This window comes from Pristis pectinata, chromosome 7 (assembly GCF_009764475.1).
Source record: "Pristis pectinata isolate sPriPec2 chromosome 7, sPriPec2.1.pri, whole genome shotgun sequence".
Taxonomy (NCBI): Eukaryota; Metazoa; Chordata; class Chondrichthyes; order Rhinopristiformes; family Pristidae; genus Pristis; species Pristis pectinata.
The window spans coordinates 39,180,699-39,206,630 of record NC_067411.1 but is presented as its reverse complement, the minus strand read 5'-3'; the positions used below and the strand labels follow the sequence as shown (position 1 = coordinate 39,206,630).

The window sequence follows — 25,932 nt, the reverse complement described above, 5'->3', positions numbered from 1 at the left end:
AGGATGCAGTTTCGAATAACATTCCAAAGGTGCAAGTAATACTAATTACTGGTTATTGACACAATAATGCTGGTTTCGATTTTAACCTTTGCATTACATTTTAAACAATGGAGTTTTTCTTTAAAAAGGAAATTCATTTATTATTATTGTGATCCAATGTGGCATTTAGTAATGGGGCAGCAAATGACTTTAATAATGACTTTGATGTTTAAAGTACAACCTACTGTGATCCTCCCAATAGCAGAAACTAATGTAGATGGATTTCTGCAAGGGAATACAAGTAGTCCAAATTTTTGCACCACGTATTTCTACAAGGTGTCAAGAACTTAACAGACATGGAGATTTGCATTTTAAATCTTAAAATCTCTATTTTTATTTCTTTATATTAGTGGTTTACCCTGCTTGTGTAATGACAGATGATGAAAATATGCATGCTGACAAGTTACATTGATGATCTTTCACATTTAATTAGTTGACGAGAACTTTCTTCTTCAATTGCAAAGCCAAGAAGAATAAACCCAGTGGGTTATAACGATCAGGGTTATGTTACCCAAAAAAAGCAGAAACAGATTCAACAACAGGGGAATTCAACAAACTTAAAAAAAAGGGATATGTATTCCTGTGGGACTGTGGGGAAAGAGCAGAGGATGAATTGGAGAGCTCTTTCAAGGAGCCAACGCAGGCACGGTGGCTGAAAGGTATGCTCCTGTATTACCCTGCAATATCATGAAACAAGGAAGGGTTGCTTTGTTCTAAAAACCACCAAGGCACAGGGCTTTGTATGCAAATCAAACTATGCCCACTATTTGAATCAGAACCAGAATAAGGTCTACTATCACTGATAATCATGAAATTTGTTGTTTTGCAGCAACAGTACAGTGCAAGACAGTAAAAATTTACAAAATAGAATTAAATAAATAAATTGGTCCGTATGCAGGAAACCATTGTCTGCTGTCTGATCAACAATAGATGCACATCTTTCAAACTGAATGTTTACAGGGCATCAGTGCACCTCATGCATTAAGATATTAGGGCAAATGTCTAATACTACAGGGCATGCATTTAAGGTTGAGAAGGGGGCAAGTTCAAAGAAGACATGCTGGGCAACATATGCTGCCAGCAGTGGTAATGGAGGTAAATACAATAGATGTTTAAGAGACTCTTAGACAGGCACATGAATGTGCAAAGAATGGAAGGATATGGATCTTGTGCAGGCAGAAGGGATTAGTTTAGTTAGGCATCTAATAACTAGTTTAAATAGTTCTGCACAACATCATGGGCCAAAGGGCCTGTATAGTGTACTCTTCTATGTTCATTGCAACCTTTCTAGTACTGATGAGAGTCCTTCAGTTGCTCAAACACTAGGAGAACCTTCCTAAAATCCTCCCTGCCTCTCTAGATCCCTTGCTGCTCATTTAAGACGCAATTCTTTTCCTGCATTTTTGGTTACTTGCGACAAATGTAAAATGTTGTTTTTGCTCCCATAACAGGCAGACAAGGGGTTCTGGTGAACACGATGGGCGATTCACAGGGACGTGGATCTTTAGGTCAAAGGATGGTGGATAGCTGCAAACTTTTCCCCATACCAGAGCTATCAAAAAATACAGGCAAGAGGTTTAAAGGGGTTCGGAGGAAGAACTTCTTCCACTCTGGGGGTGGATGAGGCAGGTACGCTCACAACATTTAAGAAATTTCTAGGTGAGCTCTAGAAGAGCCAATGCAGAGAAGGCAGTGGACCAAGTGCAGGTAAATGGGATTAGTAGAGACAAGTACCTGATGGCCAGCATGGACACTTGGCTGAACGATCTGTTTCCGTGGCCTACAACTATCTCAACAGATATTGTTCCTATTAACTCCTCCATCAATTTTCCAGGAGAAAAGGGTAATGACATGACACCAGTTTAGTAACACCAGTAAATGGTACCAAAAAGTCAAATTGAAATGGAAGGGAAGGCTGTATGGAGAGATTATTTCTTCATGATAAAGGGCAAAGAATTCCTCTTCTGAGATATTCCATGAACCCTAACATTTTGACCAAGCTTTTGGCTCCCTGGGTGAACATCTCCATGTCTGTTTTGGTGTCCAATTTTTTATGTGATCAAACACTCCAGTGAAGCACATTGAGATATGTTAACCTTGTTAATGGTGCTATACAACTGTAAGTTGTTATTTTGAACGGACCCACCTTACCTTTTGGCATTTGAAAACTCAAAAGGTTGTTCCTTTACTCTTCAAAACGTGAGGTATTAAAGTAATTAACCTCATTTGCTCATGTCCATTCCTGTTAAAGTTAAAAGGAAGTGGCCTGAGGGACAAAAATGTTGAAATCTTGAATTCTTTATAAACAAGCTAAATTACAGAGGTTCTTTGGGTAATAAAGCCCCCAAATAACCACACCTAATGCAGATTTGCATTTCCATAGCACATTTCCTCCCTCAGCACTTTGAGTGCTACCACAGTTGAAATGTAGGAAATGTACTGAGCACCAATGATGACCAATCTGGTTTAGTGACATTGGCTGAGGGGCAAATATTGGACAGGACATCAGGGAGAACTAGGTCATTCTTGCAATATTGGCCATGAGATCTCTTGCAGCCACCTTAATGAGTAGATGGGACTCTGGTTTAACATCTCATCTAAAAGACAGCACCTCCATCCACATGGATTCTAGTTCGAAGTTCCAGAGTGCAACTTCCACAGCCTAATGACTCAGAAATGAAAGTGCTAGCGACTGATCCAATCTGACACGTATGTACAGAACAATGCAGCATTACGGATCTGTTCCTAGGCTGCAGTAATTTCAGATAACAACTTCAAAGTTCACAGACATGCATTCTTCAAAATTATAGAATGTGAAACATTGATTCATGCACTCAATAACAATATTAATGCTAAAGTTTGGCAACTTATTGTCCAACATATTATTGCAACAGAGTAAAATCTACTTCAAAACCAGAGACCAGAGATGTGCCATCTCCTTACCAATGCTGTTCAGCAAATATTAAAGCTGTAATCCAGTTTCAAACTGTTTGAACTAGATGATTCTTCTGAGCACTCAGTCAAGCTGCAGATTATTCTGAGTCAACAACTTCCCTCCAGTACCGCAGCGTTTATCTCAAATGCCACACAGGCACATTCAGTCCAACTCAAGCCTGTATCATCCAGTCTTGAAGAGCAAGTTTGTTTCAAGGGTTGTGTAATGTGAAACGCACTTACTGATTCAAATGGCAGTCCCTCTAACAATTTACTGTAAAAAGTACAAAGGTGCCTCTGTACATTCATGGAATCATTAACCAGCTTCTGAAGGAGGCACCCCAAGAAAATGCAACTTTATAAGATACAAATTGTATCAACGAAGATCTGGAAAGTAAACTTGCATACAAATTGTTAGCTCTTTTTAATTCTCAATCGTGCAGCTTCGTTTTCCATCTGTAAATATTTTCTCTGTTCATTTAAAAAAAAAATCAGGACAAAGTATCTCACAGGAATGGACATGAGCAAATGAGGTTAATTACTTTAGTACATCACGTTTTGAAGGGTAAAGGAACAACCTTTGAGTTTTCAAATGCCAAAAGGTAAGGTGGGTCCATTCAAAATAACAACAACTTCCAGTTATATAGCACCATTAACAAGGTTAACGTATCTCAATGTGCTTCACTGGAGTGTTTGATCACGTAAAAATTGAACACCAAAACAGACATGGAGATGTTCACTCAAGGAGCCAAAAGCTTGGTCAAAATGTTGGGGTTCATGGAATATCTCAGAAGAGGAATTCCAGAGACCAGGGCTCAGGCAGCTGGAGGCACTGCCACCAACATTACAAGGATTAAACAGAGCGATGGCCAAGCGTAGGGTACGTTTCAAAAGCAGAAAACATGGTTATCTTTTAAAAAAAAACTGAAGCACAACCGGCATTTATGGTTTGCACAGAGCCTTTTTTTTAAAAAAAAGGATTGAGCCATCTCCCAACCTCAAGCTGTAGCAATTGATTCTTGCAAACTTTTTGTCCAATGTGCACTTGCACTGCACAATACTGGATAGTGTGGAGGAGCAGAGGGATCTGGGGGTCCATATCCACAGATCCCTGAAAGTTGCCTCACAGGTGGATAGGGTAGTTAAGAAAGCTTATGGGATGTTAGCATAAGTTGAGGGATCGAGTTTAAGAGCTACGAGGTAATGATGCAGCTCTACAAAACTCCAGTTAGACCACACGGAGTACTGTGTCCAGTTCTGGTCGCCTCATTATAGGAAGGATGTGGAAGCGTTGGAAAGGGTGCAGGGGAGATTTACCAGGATGCTGCCTGGTTTAGAGAAATTGCATTATGAGGAAAGACTAAGGGAACTAGGCTTTACTCTTGGGAGAGGAGGAGGATGAGAGGAGACATGATAGAGGTGTATAAAATATTAAGAGGAATAGATAGAGTGGACAGCCAGTGTCTCTTTCCCAAGGCACCAATGTTCAATACAAGAAGGCATGGCTTTAAAGTAATGGGTGGGAAGTTCAAGGGAGATATCAGAGGAAGGTTTCTTTACCCAGAGAGTGGTTGGGGCATGGAATGCGCTGCCTGGGGTGGTGGAGGAGACAGGTACTTTGGTCAAATTCAAGAGATTGCTAGATAAGCACATAGAGGAATTTAGAATAGAGTGATATGTGGGAGGAAGGGGTTAGATAGTCTTAGGCGAGGTTTAAAGGTCGGCACAACATTGTGGGCTGAAGGGCCTGTATTGTGCTGTACTGTTCTATGATTCTATGACTGGGCTGAATGGTGCTGGCAATTCAGTATCGATCCTTTAAAACTCCAAATGGGAAGATGAGCTGTGGCTCCTCTAGCTACCCTCAGGTTTCATTGAGTGTTGGAGGATGAGGGTCGTCTGCAAACGGGATGGAGAATTCAATTGACAGGTGATTGGAAGCTCAGGATCATGCTTGTAGACTGGGCTGTTCTGCAAAGCGATCAACCAGTTCATTTGGTTCCCTCCCTCCCAATGCAGAGGACACCACATGTTGAGCAGCAAATACAGTATACCAAATGGAAGGAGTGTGTGGGGTGCTGCACAACAGGAAAAGAGCTGATAAGAGGGTAGAGCTGTCTCTCTTGTGCTTACTCAGGAAAACGCTATGGGAAGGGGAGGCATCTGTGTAAGTGGGAAAGGGAGTCCTAGAAGGAACTGTCCCTCTGAAATACTTTTAAGATGTAGTCGTTGGTGCAATGCAGGGAATAGGGCGGCAAAAGTCATTAGTCTGGGCCCAGCAGTGCTGATCTATAAATGATCTGTAAAAGTTACGACTTGGAATGTGCCCACACAGTTCAATATCTTAATTACATAATAGCACAATCTAAGCAAAGTCCTCATGCCTACACCAATCTTTCTGGATCTGACAGAAACACTTAGTGCAATGAAACCACAGTGCTAACAAGTAAGAGAAAAATCATTCACTGCTGATTTCTGAAGTGTGCCGTCAAAAATACCTCCTGCTGTACTCTACCTCTTCAAAGCCATCGAGTGACAGCATGTTTACTGGACTGTACTCAGCTCAACAATTTGCCTTCAATTAGTGTACATCAAACTAGTATTACTCTTACTTTAATCTTTTAAGTAGGTATAAAATCTCAAATCCCTGTGACTGCGTGACGCACATATTATAACCTTACCTCCAGTATTTGATATCAGTTGTGATATTATTAAGATTGCGTCACCTTAAAAACCAAAGTTTTACACTCATAAATTTGCAAATGGACGATTTTTTTCAGAAGGTACAATTTGATTCATCTTATTTAAAAGTAGGCCTAAACCAAACCGGCTGGCTGCTGGTAGTCCCACAAGCTCACATGAAATAGGAGCAGTAGTTGGCCATACAACACCTCAAACCTGTTCCAACATTCAATATGTTCATGGTTGATCAGATCATCTCAATCACAGCTCACTTTATTGTCTGATCCCCATAAACCCTCAACTCCCTTAAAGACCAAAAATTTGTCTATCTTGACTCAATATATTCAATATGTCAGGCTGCTGTTCATTGAATTCAGCTCAGCGTTCAACACAATCATCCCATCCAAACTCATCAAGCTTCAAGACCTGGGCCTCTGAACCTCGCTCTGCAACTAGATACTCGACTTCTTTATCAGCAGACCTCAGTCAGTGAAGATTGGTAACATCTCCTCCTCGCTGATCATCAACAAGGGTGCACCTCAAGGTTGTGTGTTTAGCCCCCTGCTCTACTCCCTATACACAACTGTATGGCTAAGCACAGCTCCACTGCCATCTTCAAATTTGCTGACTACACTACAGTTGTTGAACGAATCACAAGTGGTGATGAGTCAACTTAGCAGAGCGAGATTGGGCACCTGGTTGAGTGGTGCTGCAACAACAACCTCTCACTCAATGTCAGCAAAACTAAAGAGCTGATTGTTGACTTCAGGAAGGGGAAGGAGGGCAAACATGCGCCACTCTACATTGAGGGATTGGCAGTGGAGAGAGTACACTGTACAATTTACGTTTAAGTTATGTTTTTCTTGTGAATGCTGTGTATCTGATGCTATGTGCCGGTGATGCTGCTGCAAGGAAGTTTTTCATTGTACCTGTGCATACATGTACTTGTGCATATGACAATAAACTCGACTTTGACAATAATCCAGCCTCCACAGCTCTCTATGGTAGAGTATTCTATGGAATCATGACTCTTGTGGAAGAAATTCCTTCTCATCTCTGGCTTAAATGGTCTTCTGTTATTCTGAAACCATCCTTTTAGTTGTAGATTCCTCCAGGAAGTGAAATGTCATCTCAACATCTACTCCATTAAATCCCAACAGAACCTCACAGGTTTCAATAAGATCACATCTCATTCTTTGCAACTCCAATGAGTGTATGCCCATCCTGCTCAATCTTTTCTAGTTAGTTAACTTTCAATCAATCTGGTGCACTCTCTTTGAAATAACTGCAATGAAAGTATATTCCTGATTAAAGACCAAAGCTGTATATAGAACCCCAGGTACAGTCTCCCCGCAAGTTGAGGCAAGACTCCTAAGATTGTACTCCATCACCTTTGTAATAAAGATCATTGGCCTTCCTAATTACTTATTGTACCTGCAAACCAGCCTCAAGTTTTATGAGGAAATTATCATGGTTCCTAGTGAGAAGTGCATAGATTTAAAAATTCTCACCCTTTCATGGCCTCTCCCCTTCCTGTGTCTCATTCTTCCTCCAGACCTATAACCCTCCAAGATCCATGCTTCTCCAATTCCGGCATCTTAAACTCTGCCAAGTTTCATTGCTTCATCTTTTTCAGCCATGCCTTCAGCTGCCAAAGTTACCTTCCAGAATTCACCCCTCTTTCCTCCTTCAAAACTTTTCAGAAAACTCCACTCTTGGACTCAGCTTCACCATCTTAATTAGTACCTCTTTTGTAGCACTGTCCAATTTTGTTTCCCCAAGCTGAACCAGGGGTCACTGCATCAAAATAAGGAACTGGCCATTTGGGACAGAGATGAGAAAAAAATTCTTTACTCATAAGGTAATAAACCTCTGGATTTATCTACCCAAGGCGGCATTGAATATAAGAGGGCATTGAGTATTGGGGCTGGGACATTATGTTGCAGTTGTAGAAGAAGATGCTGGTGAGGCTGCACCTGGAGTATTGTGTGCAGTTTTGGTTGCCCTGTTTTGGGAAAGACATTAAGGTGGAAAGAGTGCAAAGATTTATGAAAATGTTGCCAGGACTTGAGGGCCTGAGTTATAGGGAAAGGTTGGGCAGGCTAGGACTTTATTCCTGGGAGTGTAGGAGACTGAGAGGTGACCTCATAGAGGTGTGTAAAATCATGAGGGGCATAGATAGGGTGAATACGTAATCTTTTTCCCAGGGTTGGGGAATAAGTAACTGGAGGGCATAGGTTTAAGGTGAGAGGGGAGAGATTTAATAGGAACTCAAGAAGGAACTTTCTCCACATAGAGGGTGGTCAATATATGGAACAAGCTGCCAGAGGAAGTGGTTGAGGCAGGTACAGTAACAACATTTAAAAGACATTTGAACCAGTACACGGAAAGGTTGAGAGGGATATGGGTCAAATAGGACTAGCTTAGATGGGCATCTTGGTTGGCATGGACCAGTTGGGCCAAAGGGCTTATTTTCATGCTGTATGAATCTAAGAGGGACATGAAGACTCAATCACAAAGTGAAATCAAGGAATTTTTTTTGATATTAAGGAAGTTAAGGAATATGGGGCTAGTGCCAGAAAGTGGGTGAGAAAAAATTCATAGTCATAGTCATGACGGGCCAAATAGTCCACTTCTGCTTCTATTTCTTAATGCTGTATTGTGCAGAATCCTGTGAAACAGCTTGGGGTGTTTTTCTACATTAAAAGGTGCTGTGAAAACACAATTTGTTATTTATTGTGCCGTGCATGGTGAAACTCAAGAGCCCACAAGCTCTGTGGGAATAAATTATTCAATTACTCTCAACCCACAAGATGCACAGGAAGTTACAGGAAAGTTAATAGTTGCTTTATTGTTATTCATATATTTTAACATTACTACTTCCAGGTATTCACAAATAGCACAGTTTGTTAAACAGTTAAAGCAAATAGTTCTGTTAGCATTTTTCCCACACTGCTTTTAGCTAGAAGTGAAAATAACCTGTGGTTATTAAGCAACCATTTGTGGCTAGATTTGGGAGAAGAATAAGGAAGTCATGATCCAATTATATAGGGCCATGGTGTGACTTCAACCAAAGAACTGTGCAGTTTGACGTCTATATCTAAGGATATACTACTGAGAGGTGGCAGATGGAGTTCAACCCGGATAAGTGTGAAATGACACACTTTGGGAGATCGAATTTGAAGGCAGAATACAAGGTTAATGGCAGGACTCAGCAGTGTGGAGGAACAGAGGGATCTTGGGGTCCATGTCCTTGGATCCCTCAAGATTGCCATGCAGGTCAATGGGATTGTTAAGAAGGTGTATGGAGCGTTGGCCTTCATTAGTCGGGGTATGGAGTTCAAGAGCCACGAGGTGATGTTGCAGCTCCATAAAACTCTGGGCAGACCACACTTGGAGTATTGTGTTCAGTTCTGGTCGCCTCATTATAGAAAGAATGTGGAAGCTTTACAGAGGGGGCAGAGGAGATTTACCAGGATGTTGCCTGGATTGGAGAGCATGTCTTATGAGGATAGGTTGAGTGAGTTAGGGCTTTTCTCTTTGGAGAGGAGAATAAGAGGTGACTTGATAGAGGTGTACAAGATGATAAGAGGCATCAATCGAATGGACAGTCAGAAACTTTTTCCCAGGGCAACAATGGCTAAGACGAGGGGACATAATTTTAAGGTGACTGGAGGAAGGTATAAGGGGGATGTCAGGGGCAAGTTTTGTTTTTACACAGAGAGTGGTGGGTGTGTGGAACGCACTGCCTGCAGAGGTTGTGGGGGGCAGATACATTAGGGACATTTAAGAGACTCTTAGATAGACACATGAATGATAGAAAAATAGGGGGCTATGTGGGAGGGAAGGGTTGGATAGATCTTAGTGCAGGATAAAATGTTGGCACAACATTGTAGGCTGAAGGGCCTGTACTGTGCTGTAGTGTTCTATGTTCTATATGTCTATAACTAAGGATATGCAATCCTCTCTAGTGTGCTTCCTGGGCTTTGAGGCTTGTTATACAAGGAGAGATTGAGTAGGATTGTCTAAACTTTCTGGTTTTTTGAAAAATGAAGACTTCATTGAAATATATTCATTGATTCAGAAAGAGGGATTGACATGGAATGGAGAGGATTAGACAAGGAGAAATTTCTTCACTCTGCAGGTTGTCAGTGTTTGGAGTCCCCAGTGCCAGAGTACTCACTTGATATGCATTCTCAAGATGCAAGGTCATTTTTTCTGCATAAAGTGAATCAAGGCATCTGGAAATAGGTGGGAAAACAAGATTTGAGAATCAGCCATAATATAATTGAAGAGCAGGGCAGACCTGCGGGGTCATATGGTCTAAATCCTGCCCTTATTTTATATATTCTTACAATGGGAAAATGGGACCTGGTGATAGCAAAGCTATGGAAGTAATGAAGGGAAATGTACTTTGGAGTTCCCTCAATTTTCTTTTTATTTAATCTAATGTTCTAATCTGATAATCACACTGTTAACAACCATGCAGTGCTCAATCCAATCCTAACCGGACCCCTGATATTCTACAGCCAAAGTTCTCACTGAAATGCCACTTGAAAGCTTTTTTTTCCTCTTTAGGATGCCTTTTAATTTTGATCCAATTTTGTTTACAATATTTACTGCCTATCTCAAAAGAAGCAGATGACCTTTGAAATCAAAAAAAGAGCAATTTGAAGATTTTAGTGGAAGATAACACAAGTTAATAAAGCTTTTCCATGCAAGATACCTTAAAATAGAGACCATTTTATTTTGAGCCAGTTATAATGACAACCGTGCAGCCAATCTGAATGGAGATAAGAACGTACAACATAGAAGCAGGAGTCGGTCTTTCAACTCCATTCAATACAAATCAAGGTTGGTCTGTTATCCAAGTGCCATTTTCCTGTACTAACCCCATATCCTTTTATAAAAATCCCATCAATCAAGCTTGGTAACAACACTGCCATAGATAGGCCACGAGATTGTTATTTGCATAGAATTTGTATGTAAATATCCTCCACACATTTATGACATTTTCCTCCTCCTATTAGGAAAGGTTGCTGTAGTTTCCATATCTTCCACATATAAACAGATGCTATAAAGGACATCTGCTGTTAGTCATACACTCCATCTCATCTATAACTCACAAAATAATGCAGTTTTATCAATAAGCCCGATGTTCTATTTATATTTAAAAGTCATTGAGAAAGGAACAAATCTTAAGATTTATAGCACAAAATCACTCTAAGGGGTGCTTAAGCTCCACAAGGACCTCCTCTCAACCTCTTCAACTCACACTATCACCATAACCTTCTTGCATTTCTCCAGCTTCCCCTTAAATGCATCTCTGCTATCCTCCTCAACCACTCCTCCATGGGAGTGATTTCCACATTCTCACCACTCTCCTGGCAAACTAATCCCTCATGAGATCCCTATTGGATTATTAATGACTAGGTTATACTTATGCCTCAGTGTAATGGACTTACTCAGAAATGGAAACATTTTCCTGTCATACTATGAAAATTCCTCTATAAGGTCACCTCTCAGCCTGGTTTTTTTAGAGAAAAAAATCTTACATTGTGAAAAACATCTGAAATAATTTCTTAAGAACATTTTAAGGATTTAAGGGAGTTTTTAAGGATATACTTGAAAAGTACAATAAGCAGCTTTACATAAAATTAATCTGCAAAATACTTCAAAGAAAGAGTCATTTGATCAAACATGGGACAATTAATACATTACTCTCCCCACGATACTTTGCAGACCTATTAATCCTCATCCCTGATAAACACAGAAAGGCTTCAATTGTATTTGACAACATTGCAAATGGCCACAATCTTTTTTATATAACATGGCACACCGGCTTATCATTCCTGGTTACATCATTTTGCTTGCATATAGTTTCTTTAACACACTGTAATGTCTGAAGAGGGTACTTTAGCGGCTAAAACAAAATACATCAGTATCTTGTCAAATCCATTTGTTGCTGACGTGTAACAGTGCACAGTGATACCTATTGTCATTGGGTCTGTGAAGCACTTGGTAAAGGCACTGTACTTGTATAAACAATGAATAGGGGTTTGCAGAATGACCTGGAACTGTAGTCCTGATGCCATGGGTGGCACTGTTGCCTCTGGATCAGAAAGTTGTGGGTTCAAGTCCCCAAACCAGAAACTAAACACAAAAGTATAGACCAATACTCCTGTGCGGCAGAGGGAGTGCTGCAGAGTTGCAGTTGCCACCTCTCAGGTAAGAATTTTAACCCTTTCAGGTAGGTGTCAAAGGACTCCAAGTGCTCGGAACTTCTCCCTGTTGCTTGGGCCATCACTTATCCCACAACCAATGTCAATGAAACAAATTATCTATTTAAATCCAAGCAGCAAGATCATTTATCTGGATTACCTGGTAATTATCACAATGCTGTTTCTGGGGACATAGCAAGCACAGGCAACCTGTACAGAGCTGCAATATTATAATGATTGCACCTTCAAGAAGCACTGAGAGACTTCAGGTTGCGTTTACTACTGAGCAAAATAGACTGCACAAGTCTTGGTTTTTCATCTCGTCATTGTCATCACCTCTAATTTCCAAAGTCAAATCTGTGGCTTTGGAAATTGACATACGGAACATAACAAGGTAGACCAGCTGGTCAACTTTGAACCAGTTCAGATGAATCAACACAACATTATTCGACGGATAAAGCTTAGTGATTTCCACAAGGGGAAGAAAACCAATACACTACAGACTCAAACCACACAGGAAGACATTCGGCCCAATCTGTTTGTATTGGCTCATTGAGAGAATTCTCCAATTAATCCCACTCCCCATCTCCTTTTCTGCACAGCTTCATTCAAATATTCACCTAGATTTTCATCATCCTTTCAGGCAGCTCAGTACATATTGCTGTGTTAAAAAAAATCTCATTGTCATCACTCAACGAAAAAGATGCCTTTAAAACATACATGCTGCATGGATTTGAATGTTAAAGTGCAGAGAGCAAATGGATACACCATCAAGGGTCACTTGCTTGGAAGTGCATTAACCGGTCCAAAATCGAAGACTCAATGATCAGAGTAATATCCTTCAATCCATCATATCCGTGTTAGCAAACGTATCCAACAAGCACATTAATGCAAATGTTTTGCCTGCTCAATGCTCAAAGATTGAGCAGCTCTTTTACAGATTAAACTTAAAGCCATTAAAATTGACTGCAAGCATTTCATGGACATGGAATACTGCATGTACATAACACAGCATGTTCTATTGTTAAAGGGCATAATTACGGTTACCAATTTTAGTAAAATAATTGGGAAGATGACCATCACCCAATGGATAGCCACCAAACTGATCACATCCATTTTTAAGATTCTAAAACAGTACAAATTCAATGAAGAGTGTTTTTGAAAGCAGGACAAATGACTAGGCTTATTATCTTCTTGAGATGGCTATTCCCCATCATTTAAGTGCCAAGGATATTATCTGCCATTTGATGATGTGCACCTGGAGGTTATCCAAGTCCTGCTCCAGGCTGCTTCCTCAGCAGAGTGAAAAAACGAGCCACATTCCACGGAATGATTAGTAAACAGCCCCTCAGGAAGGAAGGAAAGTTGCAGATGTGCGACTGATGATTGGATGGCAAAGATATTCCCATGAAATTTCCTGCTATGGCTAGACCCACCAACTATAAGCCATATTCCAGAGGACATCGCCAATGACCCAAGGATTTGTTGAGGCTGTTTGCTACTCGGTCAAATGCAGTCCTGATGACAAACCATCCTCATTTCATCCACTGGGGTTAAGCTTAAGTTTATGGTTCACTTCTGAGGCAGAAACTTGAAGCTGATAATAATAACCCACTTGTTGTTGACAGCATTACTGGGAGCAAAGTAAAATCAAGAAGGACATGTATTTCTATAGCATCATTCACATCCCTCCCAGCACACTTTTAAATGCTTTACAGCCAATGAAGTACTTGTGAAGTGCACACTGTTGTAATGTGGGAAGTGCAGGCGCCAGCTTACACACAGCAACGTGAACTTCAGGTAACCTATTGAAGTGATTTTGATTCAGGGTTAAATGCTGCCCCGGCACACCAGGAGAATTCCTCCAGGGGGGGGAGAGAGGGGGGGGGGGGAGAGAGGGGGGGGGGGGGAGAGAGGGGGGGGGGGGGGAGAGAGGGGGGGGGGGGGAGAGAGGGGGGGGGGAGGAGAGAGGGGGGGGGGGAGAGAGGGGGGGGGGGAGAGAGGGGGGGGGGGAGAGAGGGGGGGGGGAGAGAGGGGGGGGGGAGAGAGGGGGGGGGGGAGAGAGGGGGGGGGGAGAGAGGGGGGGGGGAGAGAGGGGGGGGGGAGAGAGGGGGGGGGAGAGAGGGGGGGGGAGAGAGGGGGGGGGGAGAGAGGGGGGGGGAGAGAGGGGGGGGGGAGAGAGGGGGGGGGGAGAGAGGGGGGGGGGAGAGAGGGGGGGGGAGAGAGGGGGGGGAGAGAGAGGGGGGGGAGAGAGAGGGGGGGAGAGAGGGGGGGGAGAGAGGGGGGGGGAGAGAGGGGGGGGGAGAGAGGGGGGGGAGAGAGGGGGGGGAGAGAGGGGGGGGAGAGAGGGGGGGGAGAGAGGGGGGGGAGAGAGGGGGGGGAGAGAGGGGGGGGAGAGAGGGGGGGGAGAGAGGGGGGGGAGAGAGGGGGGGAGAGAGAGGGGGGGAGAGAGAGGGGGGGAGAGAGAGGGGGGGAGAGAGAGGGGGGGAGAGAGAGGGGGGGAGAGAGAGGGGGGGAGAGAGAGGGGGGGAGAGAGAGGGGGGGAGAGAGAGGGGGGGAGAGAGAGGGGGGGAGAGAGAGGGGGGGAGAGAGAGGGGGGGAGAGAGAGGGGGGGAGAGAGAGGGGGGGAGAGAGAGGGGGGGAGAGAGAGGGGGGGAGAGAGAGGGGGGGAGAGAGAGGGGGGGAGAGAGAGGGGGGGAGAGAGAGGGGGGGAGAGAGAGGGGGGGAGAGAGAGGGGGGGAGAGAGAGGGGGGGAGAGAGAGGGGGGGAGAGAGAGGGGGGGAGAGAGAGGGGGGGAGAGAGAGGGGGGGAGAGAGAGGGGGGGAGAGAGAGGGGGGGAGAGAGAGGGGGGGAGAGAGAGGGGGGGAGAGAGAGGGGGGGAGAGAGAGGGGGGGAGAGAGAGGGGGGAGAGAGAGAGAGAGAGAGAGGGGCACACACACAGGGGGGGGAAGAGAGAGAGAGAGAGAGAGAGAGAGAGAGAGAGAGAGAGAGAGAGAGAGAGAGAGAGAGAGAGAGAGGCACACACACAGAGGGGGGAGACACACACACACACAGAGGGGGGAGAGAGACAGACAGACACACAGACCACACATTCAACACAATTAAGCTCATAGTTAGCATTTAAATCAGTGTTGAGCAATTTATTTTGGAAACTCTTAATGAGCTGGCAAAACTTACACTGGATCATTTGTTTGTCCCACTGTATTCAACGTTCCAATTAAAAGGCCATTCACAAGGAATACCTAATCATTACAGCAAACTGAAAACCCAGTCAATAATTCTTCTATAATCATCCCACTCCACAGAGAACAGTATTGCCCAAAAATATATTAAAGTCTCTATCTAATGTAACAATTTTGATTGGATTTTATACCAAGGTTTCACGACAACACAGCACAGAAGGCGGCCATTCAGTCATCAAGCTTGTGCTGGCTCTTTGCACATCATCCAAAAGTTCCCAAACACAAGCCTTTCCTCACAAAATTAGTTCACCCTGAGCAGTTAATGAAGAAATACAAGAGACCTACACTGGAAACAGACCTGGAGGGAGGGGAAAATAAAAAGGTAAAAGATAGGATTAGTTCAGATTGGCACCATGGTTGGCACAGACATAGTGGGCTGAAGGCCCTGCTCCTGTGCTGTTCTTTTCTATAGTCTACATTCCATTTTAAAAGCGGTGATATTTACTATCAATGTGTCCCATTTGTCTGTACACTGGTCTCAGAGGAGGCTGTGTATTAACAATCTGTGCTGGTCTCAGGAGGGAGCTGTGCGTACACACTGTGCACTGAGAATAGTTAAAACACTGTTTATGAAGATTAAACTCAATACCTTGAAAACACCAAACTCTCTCTAGAATCACATTAGAACCACACACCGGTTCACTGGACGTGGATATCTTCGGCTAAACCAACATTAATTACCCCCTCAACAGATCGGCTTGCTGGTAGAGGTCTGCTTTGGTATAAAATTGAGGACCAACCCTTGTGCAGCCAGACTGAATCTGCCCCGAGCCCTTTGATATTTTTCCTGACCCAATGAATGTACATGCCTGCTCTTCTAACCCTCACCCCCAGTCCTTCCCCTCTCTCACACACACTCAACCGCTCTCCACCTTTTTCTCTTATTTCATGCCTGCATGGCACTGCCTGACCAACCTGAATGATTCCTGATCAACACACACTTAACCCAACCCAGACTTAACCTGTATAATCAAGTTCCCTCAGCTATGAGCCAGGTAGCCAGCCTCTACTTTCAGAGGAGGGTTCAGCCTCAGCTACACCGCTGTCACACGCAGATCTGCTGACTAGAGGCAGCAGAATTCCTTCCTATAAGACACGACTGAGCCAGATGAATATTTGTAACAATCCTGTGGATTGGTGGTAGCCACAACCAATACTAGACGTTTATTCCAGATTATAGCATTAGCTGCCATGTTGGGTTAAAATTTGATAAACAAGATTACTAGTCCAGTAATTTGGACACTAATTCCCACACTGAACAAAACAGATATGCAGACAAATGTACAGAAACTAGCCATACAAAATTTGGAAGGCTGCACCATCACTCACCTTTCCAGAGTCTTTAAATTCATGAATGTATTGTACAATCATTTCTTCACCTGCAGCTTTCCCCAGGCATACGAGCCAGTAAAGAGGAACCTGCAGTTGCTTCCTGCTGTGCAACATAGAAGGTTGCAGGCAAATAACAATGTAAATAGTTTCAGTGTTGGAAAAACCTATTCACCTGCTGTGGGTGGGTCTCGCTGGCATACCGTGAAATTCTAAAAGCATTCTGCATGCTTCTAACATTTAACAATTTCCTTTCCAGAAATATTTTTTTAAATTGCAAGGAGGATACAGAGCCTTCAAATTCATTGGCTTTTGTTTTTTTAAAAAAACAAATCATATTATTCCTGTCCCGTCTTTTGCAATCTCAGGATTTCCCAGAGCATACTGCAGCCTATAAAGTGGTCTCACCCCTTTTGAGTTCAGAAGTGATATTGAAATGCACAAAATTCTTACAGGGCTTGACAGGGTAGATTCAGCAAATGATATTTTCCTGCGCTGAATTGTCTTTAAAAAAAAAATCAGTCTCAAAGTAAGGGGTCAGCCATTCAGGACCGAGATGGGGAATATGTGTTTACACTCAGATGGTTGCGAATCTTTGGAATTTTCCAGAGGACTATGGAGATTTGGTCGCTGAGTGATTGATATTAGATATTAAGGTGATCATGGGGTACAAGGATAGTGCAGCAAAGTGTCACCAAGGTAGAAGAACAACCATGACCTTAATGAATGGTGCAGAAGGTACAGGGGGCCATATGCTGTTTCTTGTGAACATACAAAGCACTTACAACCTTGAGCACACTTTGAGATGTCAAGTTGTGGACAGCAAATTCCCACAACATCTGACTGATGTTATCAGAGTATTTGATTTACTGATCCTGCCTGGAGAATAGATCTTGGAAATGAGGGAGGGGAAACTATTGTGTAGAAAATAACATCAAAAGCCCTATTATGTCCACTTGAGAAAGAAGATAGGACTTCAGGTCAATGTTTCATCTCAAGGATAGTGCCCCCAGCAGTGAAGTCCTCCTTCAGTACTACAGTGGAATGTCAGTCTTGATCACGTGCTTCTTGAGAAATATCTTAACCCATGATCTTTGTACTCAAGAGGAGGGTATGTAGTCTCCTGAGCCACACCTGGCACAGAGGAAAATATGTGTGGGGGCTGCCATGCACAAGTGGTGATTGAAGATGGAAAAAGGGGGAATAAAACAAAATTCAAATTGAAATTACTTTCCCACCTCTGATCACTGGTGCTCAGGGCCCTCATTTAAAAAGTGTTTAATCCAAAAATTCCAAATTTAAAACAAATTTTTTTTTTTTGGAAGTGAATGGCATGTGTAGTTGCAGTTTGACAGCATATACAATATAGCACTGGCAGAGTCACAGACCCAGATGCCATTCCTGTTTCTCTCTCTGTAGACGACTCCTGATCTGAGAAGCATTCCTAGTAATTTCTATTTTTAAATTTCCAGCAGTTACAGTACATGTACTTATGAAACATTTACATCAGTGAGCACACTTCCAAAAAGGCACTGAAACACACTGGCAGCATTGGCCACCAACATTTCTGGTCTCTTGATCCCAACAAATAGTCAAAGGATTCTAAAATAATTCAAACTACCACTAACAGAGAGATGGCCACAGTGAGCACCTGAAATAGCAGCCAAAACAGAAACATGAAGCATAAAAGCAGAAAATTACAAGGACTGGCAGCATGAAAAAGATCGGATTTTAAATTATTACTTTTAAAATACTTAAAAAAAAATCACAGCACAAAATATAAATTATAAAATGGTGCTCTTATCCCTGGGACAAGAAGCCAAGAGTACAAAGGTTAACTTCCTGAAAATGTCAGTCTGTACCTGCAGTTTGACAGGCAGATTTAAAAGTAACATCTTCAGATTTCCTCAACTTACTTAGAAATGACTTCCAACTCAGAGTTCATGTGTAAATTTTAAATCCAAACCATTTTTGTTATAAGATAGAAGAATGGAGGTTTGCTGAAATATAGCTACAGTAAAAATAGGTTTGCATTTGTACAAACCCTGTCACCAAATCAGGATGTCCCAGATTGGTGGTATCGTAGACAGTGAAGGTGGTCATCAGGAATTACAGTGGGATCTTGATCAGCTGGTTAAGTGGGCCCAGGAAATAGCAAATGGAGTTTAATTCAGACAAGTGCAAGGTGTTGCATTTTGGGAAGTCAAACCAGGGTAGGACTTTCACTGTGAATGGTAGGGCCCTGGGGAGTGTTGTAGAACAGGGGGACCAAGGAGTGCAAGTACATAGTTCGCTGAAAGTGACACCACAGGTGATGAAGTATTTGGCACACTGGCCTTGATCAGTCAGGGCACTGGGTATGGAAGCTGGTATGCTATGTTGCAGTTATACAAGACGTTGGTGAGGCCATACTTGGAGTATTGTGTTCAGCTTTGGTTACCCTGCTATCGGAAAGATGCCATTAAGATGGAAAGAATGCAGAAAATACTTACAAGAATGTTGCCAGAACTCGAGGTACTGGGTTATAGGGAGAGGTTGGACAGGCTAGGAATTTATTCCTTGGAGCGAAGATGACCGAGATGTGATCTTATAGAGGTGTATAAGATCATGAGGAACATAGATAGGGTGAATGCACACAGTCTTTTCCACAGGGATGAGAAATCAAGAAGTAGAGGCCATAGGTTTAATGTGAGGGGAAAGATTAAATAGGAACCTGAGGGGGAGCTTTTTCCACACAGAGGGTGGTGGGTATATGGAACGAGCTGACAGAGGAAGTGATTGAGGCAGGTACAATAACAACATTTAAAATACATTTGAACATTTGGATAGGTAAGGTTTAGAGGGTTATGGTCAAACACGGGCAAATGGAACTAGCTTAGATGGGCACCTTGGTCAGTACGGAAGAGTAGGACCAAAAGGGACCCAAGTTAAAGACCAGATCATCTGCTTTTAGTGATATGGATTGCGGGATAAATTTTAAGCAGGACAAGCGGGATAAATTCCCATGAACTTGTGCCATGGTAACCATTACACCCAGTTGAGAGCGCATCCAGGGTCTAGTCCGAAAGATTGCACCCCCCAAGGTGCAGGCTGGGGAGGTGGCCTAGATGTTATGTTCATGTCTCTGGAGTGGGGACTTGAAATTAATACTTTCTAACACAGGTCACAGCAATCCTATCCCGAGAGCCAGATCTGACAATGTTTGCTATCAATAATCTGTGCATACATCAAAAAAATCAAGAAGCTGGAACACGCTGCATTAAAAGGCAGTGTGAATACATTCAAAAGCGGCTCTTAGAAAGAAATTCAATAAACACTTGAAAATTTACAGAGCTACAGGATAAAAGGAAATGGAGTGGGAGTGATTTGATTGCTTTCAGAAGAGTCAGCACATGCACAATAGGCTGAAAGACCACCTCAACTCCACAAATGCTCAAAAAACTGCCTTATCACATCATACTATGGTAATGTGTGTAATCATTTTCCTGGTTTACTCATTTTCTGGTGCAAAACCAAATTAAGAATGTATGAAATAGAAGGAGTGAGCTGTTCAGCCTCTCTTGCCTGCTCTGCCACTCAATAAGATCACAGCTGATCTTTTAGAACATGCCACTTTTCTGTATTCACCCAATATCCCTTGATTCCTGTCAATCTCACCCTTCAATATACTGATCATCCCTTGGCAGAGAATTTCAAAGAGTCACTACTCACTGGGTGAAAAAATTTCTTCTCATCTCTATCCTGAACGGCCAACCTCAAGTTCAAACTCAAATGGATTAAAGCAATACACTGAACATGAAGTAACCCAAATTCGTTAGCAGGAAGAGCAGCTTGCACGAGGAAAATCCAGTAATGTGGTACTGCAAACTAAGGAGACTGAAACATACCATCTTTAAGGAACATACTAGGTGCATTCAACATACAGATAGCTGAACTGTGAATATTACATCACCAGCTTGGTTGTCAGCAGCAACTTACAACTGCACCTCCTAAACCTTTCACCTCCAATCCTGGAACAACAAGGTCAGCAGGTGCATGGAATGCTACCACCTGTAAATTTCCTTTCACGTCACATGCCACTTGGTAATATGTTGGCTGCTCCTGGGTCTAAATCCTGTAACTCACTACCGTACAACGCTATGGGAGGACCTTTGTCACACAGACAACAGCGGTTCAAGGAGATGGTCCACCACCACCTTCAAGGGCAGTTAAGGTTGGGCATAAATGCTGGCCTTGTCAATGACACCAACGTTCCATAAAAAAAAGAAAAACCCTGTATTTTCAACTGCTCTGAAATATTTAATATTAGTTCCTGATCCTGGTAACTGGAACAGTATTGTTTACAATCTGAATAATTAAATGAGTCAGACCTGGTATTAAGTTAGTTACACACCCAATTCAAGACTTCCTATTAAATACTTTTCCTTCCTCATTCCTTATATGCTCAGAACTACCCTTCAGGACCAGAGTCATACAGCACAGAAACAGGCCATTTGTCCCACCATGTCCATACTGCCCATTGTACCTATCTACACTAATCCCATTTAACCAAATTAGGTGCATAGCCTACTATGCCCTGGCAACTCAAGTACTTGTCTAAATTTCCCACTCAAGCTCTTATGGTCCCTTTGTTTTTTTTTCCCAAAATGCAAATGATTTTCAAAACATCAGCAGGGGAAAAAAGAAAGTCACACATTACATAAACCTCACCATATCAGATTAGTTTATTGTCATATACACCAAGGTACAATGAAATTCCTTGCTCTTATGAAGCTCACAGAGTGAACAGTATACATGGTATCTCAGAAATACATCTCTCAGAAATGTATCCAAAACCTTAAAATACAAATCATATTGATTACACTGGTTGGATGCATTACTGGCGGTTTCCTTTCCCACCCTTCTATGGTCACCAAACGTCAATCCATACAGTGCCTTGCCAGCCAGTGGTACTCACAACACAAGTTGCCTTTATTGGCTGATGGGAGAATCTCCACTCCTACTCACACAGCCTTCCCTTCAATATCCGAGGTTTTGGCTGTGCGTGCTGGGGAGGGTGGGACAGGGGCTCAGGGAGCTTAGGACTGTGGTAAATGGATTCTGAGCCTGAAATCATCATTTCTGCAGGATGAAAGTGGCGGCTGAGAGAGATGGTTCCGCATCTGTGGGATGAACCTATCCCCATTCACTAAGGTCCACTGTAGACCACAGTCTGCTGATATTGGCCAGCACCAAGGGAACAGATAGGTTCCCCCGAGATTTTCTAGCAGTGGTCCCAGGGTTCTGGGCTAGTCTGCTAGCTTTGGGTGGCATGACTGCTGGCACTGACCATGGTCAGAGATGGGGGAGGACAACTGGAAACTGGGGTGTGACCCCTGAAGAGGGTGAACCATAACAGGCATTGGGCAGCCTCCGTCTGAGGGAGACCGAGCAGTCAGCAGCTGGAGAAGGGGGGCAGGTGGGGGCAGAGTGGGAGTCAAGAGGGAATGAGCTCTCTGGGAACCAGCTGAATAAAGTGGGAAGGAGTTGAGAAGGATGGGGAGTGGAGAGACTGAGGGAGGTTGTTAGGGTAAAGGGGTCAGAGATAGGGAAACTGAGGAAGCAGATCAGGTTGGAAGGGTGTGAGGGAGAGGGGTGGAGGAAAAGATTGTGCAACTGTATACGTGTGAGCGTGCATACGTATATATTTTATATATACACACACGTGTGCGTATATGTATGCATGTGTGCGTACACGTGTAGGTGTGCATGTAATGTGCAACAGAGCCTGATTTCCAGTGGTCTTGGACCTCCTTGCCATTGGACCAAGATTTCACTCTGTCAAGAAGATATATTAGCTGGTGTACAATGGGTAACCCACATTAAAATACATCACACACAGACACCTTCCATGCCTTAGTGGAAGCAAATTGTCCTCGATGCTAAGGGACTGCCCAAGAGTCTAAATTAGATGGTTATGGGCACAGTTCCCATTCCAGATATTTAGGTACAAATAAATCCAGCCTGACAATGTTGTACTGAGGAAATGCTGCTTTGTCAGAGGTGCTGGCTTTTGGGGTAAAGAACGCATGGCACGATGCCTAGTACAAGAGGGCATACATTTGAGGTGGGGGGGCGCGGGGGAGTTTTAAAAGGAGATGTGAGGGGTAAGATTTTCCCCCATCCACCCACAGTTGTGGGTGAATGCTGGCGGGGTGGTGGTGAGGCAGATATGCTAGAGGCTCTTAGATAGGCACATCAATATGCAAGAAATAGAGGGATATGAACTATGTGCAGGCAGAAGAGATTACGTGTCATTAGCTTAATTAGTTCAGCACAACATTGTGGGCCAAAGGGCCTGTTCCTGTGCTGTGCTGTACTATTCTATGTTCTTAAGGGCAGGGAAGTTCTCCCCAGTTTTGTAGCCATTGCTTATACCTCAATAAACAACAAAAATAGAGCCTTGCTGTCTGTGGGATCTTGCTTTCCATAAATGGGCTGCCATTTTTCCTCCATTTTCACAGTGACATTGCTAGGAAGTGCTCCAATGGCTATTAAACACTTAGGAGATTCCAATGTTATCAAAACTTCTATGGAAGTGCAAGTCTTTCCTTTCATTGTTTCCCCCGAAGATAATTGTTACCAAGTTCACAGGACTGTGTACAACTCAAGGCCGGCATTTGCTTCAGCAGAGAGCAGAAATGAATGGGATGTAAAACCCAGTTTTGGACTTGGTCAGTATCTCAGTAGGAGGATTTTGAGGCAGATGTGGGGCAGTTGGGGAGGGGGGTGGGCATGGTAGGGGGGGGGGATGAGTATCAGTTTAAAATTGCCCTCTCTAAATCAGTAAGTGTCCCCAAATGATCTATAGTGATGTAACAGCAACATATTCAGAATAATTTTATTGCACATTACCTGTAGCTATTTATACAATTCACGGCTACCTTAAAGTTCTGAATGCACACAGATCACATTATCTCATGACACAGTGCAAGGATATTAATTAATGCCATTTCTTCATTTGAAACTTCAATTGAATATCTTGTGGCAACTTGAAAAACTCTGCAGTTAGTTTCAATTACATGCATTAACGCTGCTGGGCAACTTATTTCATTCTCAAACTGCAGCCTTAAGCTTCCTTGCCTAATTAATCTTCTCCCTGAGGTAACTAAACCAGCTAATTTCACCGAGTGTTAGATTCTGGAGAGGACTTGCAGGGTAGATGCCAAGAGATTGTTTCCACTGGTTTGAGTCTCTGCAACTATGAAGCCATATCATAGGATAAGGGGCTGGCCATTTAGGAGAATTTACTTCATTCGGGAGGGTTGTGAATCTTTGAAATTCTCTTCCTCAGGGGGCTGTGAAAAGGAGTGGTTGACATCACAGAGAGATGGTAAATTGATAGATTTAGCTTTTATAGTTTAAAATTACCCTCAGAGAAAGCAACCTATCGGGATGCATCACAGCTTGGTATGACAACTGCTCTGCCCAAGATCATAAGAAGTGGCAGAGAGATGAGGACACAGCTCAGTCCATTACAAAAACCAGCCATGGATTCTGTCTGCACTTCCTGCTGCCTCAGTAAAGCAGCCAACATAATCAAAGACCCCTCCCACCCCAGTCATACTCTCTTCTCCCCCCCCCCCCCAAAAATCGGACAGAAGATACAAAAGCCTGAAAGCACATACCATCAGGCTCGTCAGCTTCTATCCCACTGTTACAAGACTATTGAATGGACCTCTTGTAATGATAACATACAAGAGGTCTTGACCTCACAATCTACCATGTCATGGCCTTGCACCTTATTGTCTGCCTGCACTTTCTCTGCAACTGTAATACTCTATTCTGCATTCTGTTATTTCTTTTCCTTTGTACTACCTCAATGTACTAAAGTGATGAAATGATCTGTATGGATGACATGCAAAACAAAGTTTTTCACTGCACCTCAGTATGCGTGACAATAATAAACCAATTTCCAATTACCAGAGGTACATCTTTGTTCCTTGTGGTCTTCAGGATATTTTTGCTTGCTCTGATAATCTGGCAAGTGTTTGACCTCACAAAATTCTAGTAATTGGACCACAATATCAGACCTCATTTGAGATTATTAACCGATGTTGAATTTACCATCTCTGTGATGTCAAACAGCATCTTCCTGAGACTGGCATCCGAGACCAGCCAAGGGAATGACTGGCAGTGGGGTTGAGGTAAATATACAAAGCAGAAAGAATAGAAGCATTTGCTGAAAGGATGAGGTGAAGAGGGATGGGAGGAGACCCATGTGAAGCATAAACACCAATAAGGACCCGTTGGGCAGAATGGCCTGTTTCTGCACTGTAAATACTATGGAATTCAATGCGTACCCAAAACCATGCTTCGCGTTCTCAGTTGCCCATCTCAGTCATGTGTAAAATGACAGTTCACTTGATCTGTACATCATTTTCTTGGCTAGGTGTACCACTATTATTGTTAACATACAAACGCTACGGAGGGATTAAGGACAAAGATAGGAGAAATTGAAATCCAATGCCACTTTAACAAGTCTCCTGGAGGCGTGAGTCCGTTCTATCAAAGTACTCTGCAACCAAGGAAATACTCTTGAAGCGTAGTGTCTGTTATGATTGCAGAAACATGACGCACAATTTACACATGGCAAGCATCAAACATTAAAGCTGTCATAACCACATGGAACCAGTTTCTCAGCGAGTTTGGAAGAGTGCCATGGGATCTGAAGGGGGACTTCCATGAAATGTAGCACTTCTATTAGTGGGACAGTCCCTCAGTTGTGCACTTCTGTGTCACCTCAGATTTTAATGTGCAAATTTCTAAAATACATCAGAACATGCAACGAACCTGAGACAACTATTGAAAGGGGATGTGAATGGCGGTGGCCACAAGTGTTTCTAATAAAGGCCTGGAAGCAGCTCTAGTACAAGGCAGTGAGCTTAAAGTATTTGCATCTGAAGCACATGTATTGACAGAAACAAGAGAACCATCAACTGTGCGTGGATATGAAAGATTCTATACCCGTTTTAAACGGGCTTGAAATAGAAACTGATCACCAACTCCAAAAGCAAATCTGCAAGAAAAGCCCATGTAGACCACAAGGATTACTTGAGCCTTCAGTATTCTAGGACACAAAGCAGGAAAAGAAAGTGCCAGCAGGTCCATTATCGCGATTGACACTGTACGAGAAGTACAAGATAAGCAATCCAAGTATGCAGATACTCTACCTGGTTAACCCGACACCAAAACAGAGCAAGATCAGGGAAGAGACCAAGATAGCATAGTCGTTATAGTTTTATTTACAAATGTTATTGTAAGATTAAGGAAGGAACTATACTGTTATGTGTAAGCAAACAATTTGTACTTGCATACTGTATCACTCACTGGAACCCTAAATTCTATGTACTAAATGCATATTGTTTCACTCAGCCAGTTTGTGGCAGAGAGGAAAAAAACTTATTGAAACAAAGATTGGAGTCTGGAATTCCAGTTAAGAAACA

The 25,932-nt window shown here is 42.9% G+C and overlaps 1 protein-coding gene across 9 annotated transcripts in view; it reads right to left on the bottom strand.

Moving 5' to 3' along the window:
* The window catches only part of pip5k1ba (phosphatidylinositol-4-phosphate 5-kinase, type I, beta a), a 131,251-nt gene that overhangs the window by 62,028 nt on the left and 43,291 nt on the right, over positions 1–25,932 (bottom strand). Inside the window, exon 1 of one of the 9 annotated variants that reach the window (XM_052019374.1) lies at positions 16,448–16,549. The exons of 6 other annotated variants lie outside the window; for them this stretch is intronic. The gene's annotated coding sequence lies outside the window, so the exon portion shown is untranslated. Of the gene's footprint in view, positions 1–2,190; positions 2,251–2,982; positions 3,078–16,447; positions 16,550–25,932 lie in introns of those variants that run through there. 2 more of the 9 variants (XM_052019375.1, XM_052019378.1) reach the window with 2 other exon arrangements.